The sequence below is a fragment of the Ursus maritimus genome (assembly GCF_017311325.1).
Source record: "Ursus maritimus isolate PB19 chromosome X unlocalized genomic scaffold, ASM1731132v1 scaffold_X1, whole genome shotgun sequence".
Taxonomy (NCBI): domain Eukaryota; kingdom Metazoa; phylum Chordata; class Mammalia; order Carnivora; family Ursidae; genus Ursus; species Ursus maritimus.
Genome location: NW_024423319.1, coordinates 85513421 through 85524729, shown reverse-complemented (window position 1 = coordinate 85524729; position 11309 = coordinate 85513421).

Genomic DNA, 11309 nt, shown 5'->3' with positions numbered 1-11309 from the left:
AGAAGGGAAAAATGAAGCGGGGGGAATCAGAGGGGGAGATGAATCATGAGAGACTGTGGACTCTGGGAAGCAAACAGAGGGTTTTAGAGGGAAGGGGAGTGGAGGGATGGGTTAGCCCGGTGATGGGTAGTAAGGAGAGCACGTATTGCATGGAGCACTGGGTGTTATATGCAAACAATGAATCACTGAACACTACATCAAAAACTAATGATGTAGTGGATGGTGACTAACATAACATAATTAAAAAATAAATAAATAATAAATTTAAAAAATAAAAATAAAAATGTATTATAAAACTACAGTAACCCATAAGTGTGGTATCAGTATAACAATATACAAATAGATCAAAAGAACAGAATACCAAGTCTAGAGAGAGGCCCACACGTACATGGAGAACTGACTTTTACAAAGATCTAAAAGCCACTCAATGAACAGAGCATAGCCTCCTCAACAAGTAGTGCATATTCATATTTTGAAAAAGGGAACTTTTATCCATAGCTTGTAAAGTTACTTCAAAGTGGATCATAGACCTAAACGTGAAACCTAAAACTAATAGAACCCCTAAAAAATGAGCTCTTCATGACCTTGAGTTAGACAAAGATGTCTTAGATACAACACCAAAAGCACTATTCATTAAAAAAAATTTTTTTAAATTTTTTATTATGTTATGTTACTCACCATACAGTACATCCTTAGTTTTTGATGTCGTGTTCCATGATTCATTGTTTGCGTATAACACCCAGTGCGCCATGCAATACGTGCTCTCCTTAATAGCCATCACCGGCCTATCCCAATTCCCCAACCCCCTCCCCTCTGAAGCCCTCAGTTTGTTTCCCAGAGTCCGTAGTCTCCCATGGTTCATTCCCCCATCTGATTACTCTCCCCTTCATTCTTCCCTTCCTTCTCCAACCGATCTCCCTGCTATTCCTTGTGGTCCACATATGAGTGAAACCATATGATAATTGTCTTTCTCTGCTTGACTTATTTCACTGAGCATAATCTCCTCCCATCCCATCCATGTTGCTACAAATGATGGGTAATCGTTCTTTAAATCCGGACTTCATGAAAGTAAAAACTTCTGCTACACTTCTTTTTTTTAAGAGTTTATTTATTTGAGAGAGAGAGAGACGGGGCAGGGGAAGGGGCAGAGTGAGAGGGAGAAGCAGACTCCCCGCTGAGCAGGAAACCCAATGTGCGGCTCGATCCTGAGTCTCTGGGGTCCTGACCTGAGCCAAAGGCAGACGCTTGACTGACTGAGCCACCCGGCGTCCCGAAACTACTGCTGCGCTTCTAAGGACAACACTAGGAACATGAAAAGACAAACCAAAGACTGGGAGAAAATATTACAAATCCAAAAAGGTGCTTGTATACAGAATATATAAAGAACTCTCACATATCTTTAGCCATTAGGAAAATGAAATTTTAAACTTAATGAGACACTACTAAAATGAACAGTAACCAAAAAATCTGACCATAGCAAACATTGTCAAGGTTGTCAAGTACCTAAGACTCTCATACACTTGGTGGGAGTAGAAAATGGTACATCCATTTTCAAAAAAACGAAACAAAACAAAACAAAATTGGCAGTTTCTTTTCTCATTGTTTTTTGAAAGAGCAGCTGTTTTTGATGTACTTATTAATAAGAGCTTTATTGAAATATAATTCATGTACCATACAATTCACCCATTCAAAGTTACAATTCGTTGGTTTTTAGTATAGTCACAGATATGTGCAAACATCACCACAATTTTAGAACATTTTTGTCACCTCAGAAAGAAACTCTATACCGTTTAGCTATTACCCTCTTCGCCCACCATCTCCCCCAACCTCTAATCTACCTTCTACATTTATAGATTAGCCTTTCTAGATATTTCATTTAAGTAGACACATATATGTCGTCTTTTGGGGACCGCCTTCTTTCACTTAGCATAAAGTTTGCAAGGTTTATCCATCTTGTGTATCATGTATCAGTAATTCGTTCCTTTTTATTAACCAAATCATATTTCACAGTATGACCGTAATATATTATACCATGTTGTGTTGGGCCGTCTATCTGTTGATGGACTTTTAGATTGTTTCCTCCTACTGGACATTAGAAATAATGCTCGTGTACAAGGTTTCGTGTGGATGTGTTTTCACTTCTCTTGGGTAGGTACTTAGGAGTGGAATTTCTGGGTACGGTAAATGTGTATTTAGCTGTTTGAGGAACTTGCCGGACTGTTTTTCAGAATTGCTGCATCATTTTACATTCGGAACCATTAGTGCATGAAGGGTCCAAATGATCCACTTTCTCGTCAACACTGGCTATTTTTTGACTTTGTGATGATAGCCATGCCAGTAGACGTGAAGTGGTATCTCACTGAGTTTGTTGGGGGTTTTTTCATAGATGCCCTTTATCAGAGTAAGTTCCCTTCTATTTCTAATGGGTGTTGAATTTTATCAAATGCTTTTTCGGCTTCTATTGGGATGATCATTTGTTCTTCATTATTCTGTTGATATGACGTATGCTATTAATTGATTTTTTGGATTTTAAATCAACTCTGCACTTTGGTATCCCATTTGGTTATGTTGCATAATCCTTCTTATATGTAGCTGAGTTTGGTTTATTCTATTTTGTTGTGTGTTTTCGCATCTATATTCATAAGATATATTGGTCTGCAGTTTTCTTGTGATATATTCTTCCCGTTTTGGTACCAAGGTAACACTGGCCTCATAGAATGAGTTGGGAAGTGTTTTTCCTCCTCCCCCTCCCCATCCCCCTCCTCCTTCTCCCCCTCCTCCTTTTCTCCCTCCCCCTTCCCCCTTTCCCTCCTCCTTCTTCTTCTTCTTTTCTTCTCCCTTTTCTTCTTCTTTTTATTTTTTGGAAGACTTGTAAAGAATTGTTATTAATTTGCTTTAACTGTTTTGTAGAATTCACCAGTGAAGCTGTCCAGGATTGGCCTTTTCTTCGTAGGTAGTTTTTTGATGACTAATTCGATCTTTTAATTGTTATAACTCCACTCAGATTGTCTGCTTTTTCCTTCAGTCACATTTGGTAGTTTATGATTTGGGGGGAATTTATCCATTTCATTTAAATTGTGTTGTCATTTATTTTCATACAATTGTTCTTTGTATTTGCAATCCTTTTTATGCCTGTAAATCAGTAGTAATGTCCCTTCTTTCATTTCAGATTCTAGTAACTTGAGTCTTCTTTTTTTGTGGTCAGTCTTCTAAAATCTGTTAATTTTTTTAACTTTATTAAAGCTCATTCTTTCCAAACAACCAGACTTTAGTTTTGTTGTTTTTATTTTTTATATTTTCTATTTCACAAATTTCTTTTTTTCTTTCAAACTTTTATTTAAATTCTAGTTCACATACACTGCAATATTGGTTTCAGGAGTAGAATTCAGTGATTCATCGCTTACATACAACACCCAGTGCTCATCGTAACAAGGGCCCTCCTTGATACCCATCCCCCATCTAGCCCATCCCCCGCTCCCCTCCATCAACCCTCAGTTTCTTTTCTATCTTTAAGAGTCTCATGATTTGTTTCTCTTTCTCTTTTTCTTCCCCCCATATGTCCATCTGTATTGTTTCTTACATTCTACAAATTCTCATATTCTGCATGAGTCTATTTCACTAATTTCTGCTCTAATAATTATTTCCTTCCCTCCGCTCACTTTAGATTTAGTTTGTTCTTTTTTTCCCAGTGTTTTAAGATGGAAGGCTATTAATTTTCACTCATGTTAAATTATTTTCTAACTTTCTTTGTGATTTCTTCCATGACCTATTGTTTATTTATGTGTGTGTGGTTTAATTTCCACATTTTTGCAAGTTTCTCTTTCTCTTATTGATTTTTAAATTTTATTCCATTGTGGTTTGAGATCATACTTTGCATTGTTTCTATCCTTTTAAATGGAATTGGGTTTTTTTTTAAACAGTGTATCCTGGAAAATATTCCATATGCACATGAGAAGAATGTATATTCTGCTGTTTTGAGATGGAATTTTCTACAAATATCTGCTGGTGTAGTTGGTTTATAGTGTTCTTTTTTAAAATTCTAAAATTCTAACTGTATAGTTAATATACAGTGTTATATTAGTTTCAGGTGTGAAATATAGTGATTCAACAATCCCATACAACACCCAGTGCTCATCACAGCAAGTGCCCTCCTTAATCCCCATCCCCTATTTCACCCATCACCCCACCCACCTCCCCTCTGGTAACCAGCAATTTATTCTCTATAGTTAAGAGTCTGTGTTTTTGTTTACCTCTCTCTTTTTTCCTTTGCTCATATGTTTCGTTTCTTAAATTCCACATATGAATGAAATCATATGGTTTTTGTCTTTCTTTGACTAACTTATTTCTCTTAGCATAATATGCTCTAGCTCCATCCAAGTCATTGAAAATGGCAAAATTTCATTCTTTTTTGTGGCTGAATAATATTCCATTGTGTGTGTGTGTGTGTGTGTGTGTGCCAATTTTGTGAAAATATCTATACTACCCAAAGCAACCTACAGATTTAATGCAATCCCTATCAAAATACCCACAGTTCAGTTTTTCACAGAACTAGAACAAAAATATCCTAAAAATTTGTGTGGAACCACAAAAGACCCTGAACTGCGAAAGCACTTTTGAAAAGGAAAAGCAAAGCCGGAGGTATCAGAATTCTAGACTTCAAGTTATATTACAAAGCTGTAGTCGTCATAGTGTTGCTCAAATCATCTATCTCCTGGTTTACTTTCTGCCTAGTTGCTCCATCCATTGTTGAAAGTAGTTTATTGAAGGCTCCCTTTAATTCTGTCACTTTTTGCTTCAGATATTTTGGGGTTCTGTTTTTAGGTGCACGTATACTAATAGTTATATCATCTTCCAGCTGAATTGATCTCTTTATCATCATAAAGTGTCCTTTTTTACCTGCAGGATTTTTGTTGTTGTTTTAAAGCCTATTTTGTCTGATGTTAGTATTGCCACCACATTTTCTTGTAGATGTTGTTTGCCTGGTATATTTTTCCATCCTTTACTTCAGCAACAATGTAGCTTGAGGCAGGATGAGAAATATTGACATCCTGTCCCTCTTGGGAAGATAGCCTTCCAACTAAGAGTTAGAGAGAGAGATCCATGTATGTGCAAGTCTGAAACATAGTTTCCACCTGACTGAGCTGGGAGGGAGGGAGAAGAGCATAGGTTTTGGTTCAAATACCACAAAGTCTTGCAGTTCTTTCTGAGTTTTTGTAGATTTTCTTGAATAATATTTCTTTACTTGTCGTATGTCCTGAGAACAATTTTCAGACTTTAAATGGTTGTTTTCAAATAATTTTCTTTCTGTTTTTTTTTAAGATTTTATTTATTTATTTGACAGAGATAGAGACAGCCAGCGAGAGAGGGAACACAAGCAGGGGGAGTGGGAGAGGAAGAAGCAGGCTCATAGCGGAAGAGCCTGATGTGGGGCTCGATCCCATAATGCCGGGATCACGCCCTGAGCCGAAGGCAGACGCTTAACCGCTGTGCCACCCAGGCGCCCCCAAATAATTTTCACCAGTTTAACTAGGAAGTATATCTATGAAGCCCTGATGTTGTCATGGCAGAAATAAAATTCTTGAGATGCTTTTTATTTTGTTTTTTTTTTAAGGTTTTATATACTTACTTGATGGAGAGACAGACAGCCGGTGAGAGAGGGAACACAAGCAGGGGGAGTGGGAGAGGAAGAAACAGGCTCCCAGTGGAGCAGGGAGCAGGATGCAGGGGCTGGATCCCAGGACCGAGGGATCACACCCTGAGCCGAAGGCAGACGCTTAATGACTAAGCCACCCAGGTGCCCCGTTGAGGTGCTTTTTAAGTAAATATGTACCCATGATATGATCTGGCCATCCCATGCTTGGTTATTTATCTAAGAGAAAATAATGCATGTGTCTATACAAAGACTTGTACATGAATGCTCCCAACAACTTTATTTGTAATAGCCCTCAATTGGAAATAATTGAAACATTCAAAAAGTGAATAGATGTATAAATTGTAATATGTCAGGACATTGGAATACTACTCAGCAATAAAATAGACTGAACTATTAATACAGACAACAGCATGAATGAATCTCAAAATAATTACACTGAGTAAAAAAGTGAGACAAAATTGACAAGGCAAGAAACAACAAATGTTGGAGAAGATGTGGAGAAAGGGGGTCCCTCTTACACTGTTGGTGGGAATGCAAGTTGGTACAGCCACTCTGGAAAACAGTGTGGAGGTCCCTTAAAAAGTTAAAACTTGGGCTACCCTATGACCAAGCCATTGCACTACTGGGTATTTACCCCAAAGATACAGACATAGTGAAGAGAAGGGCCATATGCACCCCAATGTTCATAGCAACATTGCCCACAATAGCTAAATTGTGGAAGGAGCCGAGATGACCTTCAACAGATGACTGCATTAAGAAGACGTGGTCCATATATACAGTGGAATATTACTCAGCCATCAGAAAGAACGATTATCCAACATTTGCAGCAACATGAATGGGACTGGAGGAGATAATGCTAAGTGAAATAAGTCAAGCAGAGAAAGACAATTATCATATGGTTTCACTCATTTATGGAACATAAGAAATAGCAGGAAAATCGGTAGGAGAAGGAAGGGAAGAATGAAGGGGGGGTAAACAGAAGGGGGAATGAAGCGTGAGAGACTGTGGACTCTGGGAAACAAACTGAGGGCTTCAGAGGGGAGGGGGCATAGGGGACTGGGACAGGCCGGTGATGGTTTTTAAGGAGGGCACGTATTGCATGGAGCACTGGGTGTTATATGCAAACAATGAATCATGGAACCTTTCATCAAAAACCAGGGATGTACTGTATGGTGACTAACATAACATAATAAAAAATTATTATATAAAAAAGAGGAAGTGAGGCCAAAAAAGAACACACACTCTATGACTAGTTTTATATAAATGACTAGAATATGTGAAGTAATCAACAGTGACAGAAAATACCTTGGATGGGATGTCCTGGGAAGGATTTGAAGGAGGGATTATAAAGGAGCATAAGGAAACCTTTCAGGGTGATGGACATGCTAATTATCTTCATTGTGGTGATTGTTTCACAGGCTTATATATGTGTCAAAACATGAAATTGATTGTACACTTTATTTTTTTTTGAAGATTTTATTTATTTATTTGACAGAGACAGAGACAGCCAGCGAGAGAGGGAACACAAGCAGGGGGAGTGGGAGAGGAAGAAGTAGGCTCCCGGCGGAGGAGCCTGATGTGGGGCTCGATCCCATAACGCCAGGATCACGCCCTGAGCCGAAGGCAGACGCCTAATGACTGCGCCACCCAGGCACCCCCAGAGTGCATCCTAATTCTGTAGAGTGTTTGTTAAAACATGGATTGCTGGGCCCTATGCTCAGAGTTTCTGATTTGGTAGGTCTGATGCAGTGGAGCCCTAGAATGTGCATTTCTAGTAAGTGCTCATGTGATGCTTGTATTTCTGGCCCAAAGGACTACACTTTGAGAAACACTAATATATGACTTTATTGATTGATTATTTTCCAGTTTCAAATCCTCTTGTCCTTATCCAAAGACACTCCAGGATTTGGCCTCTGTGCATCTCTCCAACTTCAATCTTGTCTATGGCCCATCTGTACATACCTAGGTTAATAGACAACTTTAGCACCTCTTCTTCCATGAGGTTATATCATTTAAGGCTCCTTGTAAGCAACTGCAACTGACTTGGGTTTATTTAGGAAAAAAAGGAAATTTATTGGAAGTGCATCACAGACGTAATAGGAAGGTTGGAGTACCAGATTCCGAAATAGACAGACATCAGGGCAGATCAGGAAGCTAGGGAGCAGGAATTAGAATACGACCATCTGGCCCAGGAGGTAGTTTTGGAGTAAGTGAACTATATCTGTTTTTCCATCCTTGAATTTCTCAAGATGCAAAATCCATGGAGAAAATCTGTGTTCCAGCTTGGGTTGTATACAGGTCTCTTGGTCAAGGAAGGCAGTCACTTTGACTCATAGTCACACTGACATAGTACACAGTGGAGAAAGACAATTCCCCAGAAAGAAACCAGGCTGTTACCAGATTAAGGTGAATGAAAACTCGGGGGACATAAAACCATAAATAACCCCTACCATTTCCTTCTTTGTGCCCTATTGTGCATGGTGTAAACTTCCATATTACTTCGGACTTCCATCCTCTGTGTATGTGTCTTTCCACCCTACTAGACAATGAGTTCCTTGGCAACAGAGACCATGTTTCTTTTTTATTTCCAGAATGTAGCATAGCATGTGGCATTAAGCACGTGCCCAACAAATGTTTGTGGAAGGCATAAAGAAATGAACAAAGAAATAAAATCGAATGGATCCAAGAAACAGCTGAATTGCAGATGAGAGAGGAAACCAAGCACCAAAATGAGAGGAAGAGAGGAGTACAGTGGCTTTGGCGGTTCATCAGAAGCTGGAAACACACAGACAGAGGAGAAAAGTCACCTTAAGCAAGAGGAAATTTGCTGTTTCCTCCCAGGACCAGAGATGTTCGGCAAGAAAAAGAAGAATAGAATTTTTTTAACAGCTTAATTGAGGCATAACTGACTTACAATGAACTTCACATATTTAAAGTGTACAATCAGGGGAAATTGGAAGCAAACAAATCCAGTTGGGGCACTATCACATTAGTATATGGCCTAAACTAAGGTACTGCTAGTAGATGGAGTATAGGAAAAACATTCAAGAAATTCAACGACTATAGAGCTAAATAGACTGCATCATTAATAGGATGCTTGCAATGAGGAAAAGGAAATATTCAGAATTATTTCCAGATTTCTGACTTGGACGAATGGGTGAATTAAGCTAAGGGGGAGAAGTATAGGAGGCAAGGCAGATTTTGAAAAATGTACTGAGGTGAAATGCACATAACACAAGATTAACCATTTTAAAGTGAACAATTCAGTAGCATTTAATACATTCACAACACTGTGCAGCCACCACCTCGATCTAAATCCAAAATATTTCCATCACTCCAAACGGAAATCTTATGCCCATTAAGCAGTTTATTTCCATTCCCTCGTGCCCTAGCCTCTGGAAACCACCAATCTGTGTTCTGTCTCTGTGGATTTGCCTGTTTTGGATATTTCATATAAATGGAATCATACTGTGTGAACTTTTATGTCTGGCTTTTTTTCACTTAACATAATATTTTTGAGATTCATCCACATCGTAGCATGTATCAGCATTTCATTCCTTTTAATGGCTAATATTCCATTGCATGTATACACTACAATTCGGTTCTCCATTCATTCTTTAATGGATTTTTATTTCCATCTTTTGGCTATTGTGAATAGTGATACTATAAACATGTGTACATGTATTTTCACGTACCTGTTTTCAATTCTTTTGGGTACACACCTAGGAAAAGAATCACTGAGTCATTTCGTAACTCTGTTTAACATTTGAAAGAACTACCAGAATGTTTTCCACAGTGACTGCATCATTTTACATTCCTGCCAGCAATGTGTGAGAGTTTCAATTTCTCTATATCATCACGAACACTTGTTGTTTTCCTTCTTTAAATTAGAGCCATCCTAATGGTGCGAACTGATAACTCATTCTGGTTTTGATTTGCATTTCTCTAATGATTACTGGGGTTGAGCATTTTTTCATGTGCTTATTAGCAAGTTGTATATCTTCTTTGGAGAAGTGTCTATTTAAACCCTTTGCCCACTTTTTAATTGGGATGTCTGTCCTGTAGTTTTGAGTTTCAGTTCTTTATATATTCTAAATACCAGACCCTAATCATATATATAATTTGTAAATACTTTCTCCCATTCTGTGGGTTGTCTTTTCACTCTCTTCATAGTATGCTTTGATGTACAAAAGTTTTTAATTTTGAAGAAGTCCAATTTATTGGTTTTTTCTGTTGTTGCTCATGCTTTTGATGTCATATCTAAGAATCCATTGTGCAAATCCTACGTCATAAAGACTTACTCCTATATTTTATTATAGGAGCTCTATGGTTTTAACTTGTATATTTAGGTCTTTGATTCATTTTGGTTAACTTTTGTATATGGTGAGAGGTAGGGGTCCAACTTCATTCCTTTGCATGTAGATATCCAGTTGTCCCAGAACAATTTGTTGAAGATTCTATTATTTTTCCTTTGAATGGTCTTGGAACCCTTGTTGGAAATCAATTGGCCATAGATGTATGGGTTTATTTCTGGACTGTCAATTCTATCCCATTGGTTTATATGTGCCACACTGTTTTGATTATTATAGCTTTGTAGTAATGTTTGAAATTGGGAAATGTGAGTCTTTCAACTTTGTTCATTTTCTAGATTGTTTTGGCTATTTGACCCCTTACAATATCATATATATTTGAATATTGGTTTTTCCGTTTCTACAAAAAAAAAAAAAAGACACTGGAATTTTCTTAGGGATGGCATTGAATCTGTAGAAAAACAGATTGTAAGATAAAGCATGAGTTTTACTTTGAGCATGATGAGTTTAGGGTGATCCTCTATAAGAAATTAGATATACATTCTAAAGCTTAGGAAAGAAGCCTCAGTGGAGATGTATATTTGGGACATGAGTATACATGAAGATAGTAGCTGAAGCCCTCGCTGTGATGATATTTTGGGAAGAGCATATAGAGAGAAGAGAGGAAAATCCTTGGCTTCCCCAATATTAAGAAAGCGTAAGGGAAGGAAGGCCTGTGAAAATAATTTAATAAAGGAAGGATAACGGAAACTAAGTGAACAAGAGAAGAGTGATACAGTGGAAGCCAAGGGAAGAGAGAGATTTAATACAAGTAGTGTTTTGTGTTGCAGAATTCATGACATAATTTTGAAAAACAGCTAATGGATTTGGCAATCATAAGGCCACTAGTGACCTTGGGAAGATCAGTCTGTATGACATGTGAAGGCTGAAACCTGGCCAAGGAAGTTTGGAGCATATACAGGAAGTGAGAAAGAGGGGGCAGCAGAAGTAGATAATATTATTTTGCAGCATCTTGGCTGTGAAAAGAAGGGGAAAGATAAGGTTAGTGCAAGAGGAGGATATAGTGATATTGGAAGATTTAGAAGCCACAGAGAAGTACCTCAGAAAGGAGATGAGTTGAAAATAGAGAAGAAAGAGGGAGTAATGAGCAGAATAATGTTTTGAATCTGTTGGATGTAGTGAAAAGAAGGGGCACCTGCACCTCAATGTTCATAGCAGCAATGTCCACAATAGCCAAACTATGGAAGGAGCTGAGATGCCCTTCAACAGATGAATGGATAAAGAAGATGTGGTATATATGTATACAGTGGAATATTACTCAACCATCAGAAAGGATGAACACCCAC